General features: G+C 38.3%; 1 pseudogene; it reads left to right on the top strand.

Annotated features, from left to right (window-relative positions):
* The first annotated feature begins 3,603 nt into the window (after positions 1–3,603).
* On the top strand, positions 3,604–4,165 carry LOC141491672 (receptor expression-enhancing protein 6 pseudogene; annotated as a pseudogene).
* The last annotated feature ends 1,636 nt before the right edge of the window (positions 4,166–5,801 follow it).

The raw sequence follows: 5,801 nt of genomic DNA, 5'->3' as shown, positions 1-5,801 counted from the left end.
CCTCCTGGTGATAAGAGGGAGGAGTAGACCAGAGTTAGGCTGGGAAGAATTCATATTTGGTAGAACAGGAACATTTTCTGATGGGCTTCTATTTTAACTACTCTTTGCTAATTACATGCTAAGCTCAGTTGTTCCTTCTTTCTGAAGCACAATTTCCATCAGCATTCTATGAGTTTCAGCAGCCTGGGAAAAGATCCAAATACTATGCCCTAGTTATTACTCTTGACACTAATCAAGGTTGGTCTAGTTCCCTAATCTTTTAATCAAATGAGCTAGGAATGGGGGAGAGGTGGACTTGAGGAAATTCTTGAAAAAGGGGATTAATGGGATTCTTCCATTTATAGGACTTTCTATGTTCAACAGTAACTGCCCTCTACAGAGACAATTTTATGATAAATGAATGCCATACCGAGAAAGAAAAGAAAGGAGTCACAGGCATAGAGCTAACTTATTCTAAGTAGTTGTGACCGTATCAACTATCCTTCTAATATTGGAAACCAACATGCCAAAGTCACATGATCCACCCAAAAAAACTGACCTATAATTCTTCAAGGCTCTCATATTTATTAGGCATTTGGATTTTTCCAGTCTCTGATCCATTACTCCCAAAGCATTCCCACAAGTATATCTGCCAGAGGTATCTTCTTCATGCAATGTGACTTCTTTTCCTGACTCTGACCAGACTTTACCATTCTTGTCCCATCTTTTTCCACCCCACCCCCACACTACCTAGACCACCAAATCATGTTGCTTTCTGTCTATACTGGAATCTTCATGCCTCTGAGACAGATAAAGGCCATAAGGTCAAGCTTCATTTTGTCTAAATTCACTGCAGAGACCACCTGGTGGATGCTACTTGTGACCAGTAATCTCTTCTCCCAATTTTGTTCATAACTGGAGTTCTCATTTTAAAACGATAGTGTTCATCAGAATAACAAAATTGTAGTACTGTGAAATTCTGGAACCACTTCTCTTGAAAATGTGCAAACCCTTAACTTTGGTTTCTTTACATTCTTTGCTTCTTTGGTCCATGAAGAAATCTCCAGAGACAAACAAGTTTGATTTCTAGAAAACAGAACAAGCTTGTGATAATATTCCGAGAGGTGACTAGTACTGAATCCATGAAAATGTTGAGTTTGCCCATCAGAATATAAAAATAAAATAAGACCTGTCTTGTTTTTATGATGGTATGGACTTATAACTCTTTTTAAAATCTCTATAAAGTTATCATCCTTTCAGGGACTGGTCTGGGAGATTTTTCCCTCTTAAAATTCTTATGTATAAAAAGTCACAAATCTAACAGGACAGGAACTCTTAAAACCACAGACATGATTAAGGCTCTGTTCCCTAATAAATGTGCAACAAGACACTTGTCAGCCTTTTAAATAATGAGCTGTGATCTATGATAAATGTGCCAATAACACATTTCCCAGGACAGCATATTTCAAATTGGTAGGCAATAGTTGAATCACAGCAGGATCTTATTTTTGCACAAATTACTTCTAAACCCCAAACACATCTAAAATTAATTTCTTTCATCACATTAAAGCAGGGCCGTTAATCACTGGAATGTGTTCTGGTATTTGACAGACATAAAAAATTGATTTGCATTTCAAAAGAGGAGAGGGCAAACATAAAAAAAGCATGTTTCTTCATGTTAGAATGAAGACTTTGCATATTTTGGTCTGTGAAAATTATATTGATAATGTGATGGATGATCAGAAGAGAAAGTATGATGATTTCTTGATGGACTTCTATGAAAAGAGTTGCCCTTTCCTTTACTAGTCAGAACACACTAAGGACACTGTCTACAGAATCATAAAAGTATTCAACCAAAGAATGAAAATTTTAAAAAACATCCTTTGCAGCAACTCTCTTTTGGTATGGAAATGATACTAAATTCTCAAAAATCGTGCTTGCAAAAATAAAACCCTCACAAGTTTTCTCAATTTGATAAATGCCAGACAGTATCCTGATGGCCTCAAAACCAAACCAAGGAAATTCAAAAGAGCTCATTACCAAAAAGTTGTTGGTTTTTAGCTGTAGAATGTCATTATAATTATTTTGATGTCATAGAGGGATCTTTGGATCATAAATTTAGAACTCAAAAAGACCTTATGGGTTTTCAAGTTCAAATTTCTCATTTGTAAAGACCCAAAGAGGTTAAGAATTTCCCAGGAATACCTAGCTCATCATGTATGAGGTAGGATTCAAAAAATCCATTATACCATATAGCCTTCAAAGAAAATATGAAATGTGTTTGTAAAGGGAACATTCAACCATAAAATGATGAACTATTGCAGTCAGGTTCAAGGAACCCATGAGCTCCCAAAGTACCCATACCCCAAAAGTCTATATTTCTCTTTATAAGCAATTGCTGATAACTTATTAGCAACTGCAATTCATCAAACATGCTTCTAAACTTGTTTAAAAGAAAATAAGAATATCCTTGAGACTTGACTAGTTTAAGTTCAAACTCAAAGATTCAAAGTCATAATAAAATAAAAGAAAGACAGAGGATGCCCTTCCCTACCCTCATGGGGAAGTCCTAGAAAGAGCATTATATACCATAGATTCTGAAAAGAAGAAGAGCATGCCAGCTGTTGGCATCACTTCTTTTAAAGTCTACAAAGTGAACTGACCTTCCTGGCTCTGTTCCAAGCCCCCTTCCCTTTTCTCTTATCATGGGGATCAAGTAACTGTTACATTATCTCCAAGTCTTTCAGCAACAAGTCATTCCATATGATCCCCTAAAAGGATAACAAATATATACCCAGAAAAGATCCAGCTCCAAGAAGGTACAATAGAATTGGTCAGAAATGTGGTGTAGGGAGAAGAAGCATAATTTCCTTGATTATATCCTTTACATCAAAATACTTTGTAAAGGATACTCAGCAAGTCTGTGGCATTGATTCAACAGGACACAGATTCCTGCCCCCCCATTCCAAATTGTCCATGATACCATGCCTAGTAAGAATAGTGTATTAACTTATATCATAGTTGGTCATCCAACATGCCTTAGAACTCTGACTATTTGTGTCCCTGACTTTTATTCCTCAGGCAATCAAGAATTCATATGAAGACCAAGTCACATCTCAAGGATGCTCTCATTTTCTTTTAAGGAAGTTTAGAGGTAAGTTTGATGAATTAATGAATTGCAGTTGCTAAATGGAGCATATGGGCATGGTCCCTGACCAAATTAGTAATAGATGTCTCTATGACAAAAAGGGAAATGTGAGGATTTTATTTTAAGTATTCAGAAATGTCATATAGATATGTGTATGTATATATACATATATATATATATATATATACAAATATGTTTATATACACAAGCATAATATCTCGGATAAAAATATAGTGACTGACTTTTATCACAGACTTGGAAGGTTCAGTCATTGTATCTTTTATTTCCCTCCCTAAAAGCTGGTTTATCCCCAAGAAGACCTACTTAAGTGTAGTAGAGCACTGGTCTCATAAAATAGAAAGACTTGAGAGGGAGGGAAGCGGAGGCCCGAGGTACTGGGCGCCCGGAGAGGGAGCATTGGAGGAGCTCCGGTCCGGCCAGCTTCCATCCCTTCCCACTTCCCAATCCCAGCAGCCATGGCCAGCCTGAAGCAGCGCTTCCAGAGGTTCCTGGAGCAGAAAAACATCATCACCGACTTCCTGGGGAAGCTGGAGGAGCTCTCCGGCTTCAGAAAGTATTACCTGGACACAGGTTTCATTGCCTTCCTGGGCCTTTATCTCATCTTTGGCTATGGTGCCTCCCTGATTTGCAATCTCATCGGATTCATCTACCCAGCATACGCCTCCATCAAGGCCATTGAAAGTCCCAACAAAGATAATGATACCACTTGGCTAACCTACTGGGTGGTGTACAGTATATTTGGCCTGGCTGAGTTTTTCTCTGACCTCTTCCTCTTCTGGTTCCCCTTCTACTATGTAGGGAAGTGTGTCTTCTTGCTGTGGTGCATGCTTCCAATGGCCTGTAATGGCTCCCAGATCTTGTCTCTAAGACATCAAGCTTCCATGGACAGCCTGGTGAATGATCTGAGTGGACGAGCCCTGGACACAGCAGCCAATTTGACCCGGGAAGCAACCAATGCAGGAATGATTCATCCACTGAAGAATAAGGGATGAGATCATCTCTGAGACAGAGGCTTCAAGCAACTGGACACCCTCCACCAGGGACCATGGCCTCCAATGCTGGCCCATGTCTTAAGCAGCTGATCCCTCCCAGCTGCATCTCCCCAATCAACTCCACCTTCTTGGACTTTAGAGAAGTCTCTGGACATGGTCAGGGGGAGGGGCCTCTGCCCATCTAGGTTCTATCAGCCTCGACCAAGGTGCCCAGAATTCTCTTAAGTATACCATTGACCATCTTTCTGTCTCTGGCCCCCTAGACTCACCACTGGTCTCCCCATAGGTTGCTAGATGTGTCCTGGCTATTCCAGCTGCCTATGTATTAAAAAAAAAAATCCTACAAGGGCAAAAAAAAAAAAGAAAGACTTGAGTTCAAATCTTTTTTGCTCACTTTTTCACTGAACTTTGATAAATCAAGTAACCTCTCTCAGACTCAATTGCTTAAACTGTAAAAATGGGGATTATAATAACCTCACTAGAGTAGCTTTGAGAAGTAGATAATATATCTCTAGTACTTTGAAATTTTTGTAACATTATATAAATGTTGCTATTGTTATCATCATCATTATCATTGCTATTAGGGTTGTTATTATTATTATTATTATTAATTCATTATTACTACTGCTCCTATCACTGTTTTCTCCTTCCAAAGGAGCCAAGTGAAAAGAGATTCCTGTGACCAGTGGGGAAGCTACATCTATGTAGCAACTTGGAACGTATTTCTACAAAGACTCAGAAGGCCAATCTTCTCCTCCAACCATCACTCTCCTGAATTTGAGCTAGATGTATATTCCTGGGGAAGACAGTGATAAGCACAGAAAAACACCTAACCAAGGAGTTCATGGAACCCATTAATCTCATTTTGAAATAAAATGGAAATTGACAATTCTGTAACTTATAGAGAAAATCTTTTATTTTAACATTGAAAGCTCAACTTTTAAAAATATTTTTTCACTTTACATCACACAGTAGGATGTCACATATTAATCTATATTTTATTTGTCCATTTGCTATTTTATCTCCCCCACTAAATTGCATGCTCCTAGAAGACAGGGACTCTGCTTTTATTTCCTCCATCACTTTAAAAAATGTTGTACATATGACAAGTGCTTATTGGGTATTGGTTGAACTAATGAGTGAGTGAATGAATAATCACTGGTAACTCAAGATCAAACCAGATCTAAGCCTTCCTTTATCTCTTCAGTACTACCAAAAAACTACATAGCTTCACATGAATTTTAATGTTTATTTTAATGTTTTTAAGTGGAAGACAACTTAATGTTACTTTATTAGCTAGTGATTTAAAAAAAAAAGGAAGTAGGGGCAGTTAGGTGGCGTAGTGGATAAAGCATGGGCCCTGGAGTCAGGAGTACCTGAGCTCAAATCTGGCCTCAGACACTTAATAATTACCTACCTGTGTGGCCTTGGGCAAGCCACTTAACCCCGTTTGCCTTGCAAAAAAAATGTAAGTAGATTTCAAGTAACTGGCTTATTCGAAGCAATAGCTTAGATATAATGGAATTACATATCAGCTTCGAAGTCAAGAAAATTTGGATTCAGGTTTGAACTCTGACGAGTCACTTAATCTCTCAATGGTTTGGTTAATTGTCTAACATTGTAAATGGAAGTAAGGTGGGTCAACCTGCTTTGGTGAAGAA

Source organism: Macrotis lagotis, chromosome 6 (genome assembly GCF_037893015.1).
Source record: "Macrotis lagotis isolate mMagLag1 chromosome 6, bilby.v1.9.chrom.fasta, whole genome shotgun sequence".
NCBI classification, from domain to species: Eukaryota; Metazoa; Chordata; class Mammalia; order Peramelemorphia; family Peramelidae; genus Macrotis; species Macrotis lagotis.
This window is presented reverse-complemented; position numbering and strand designations above follow the sequence as displayed.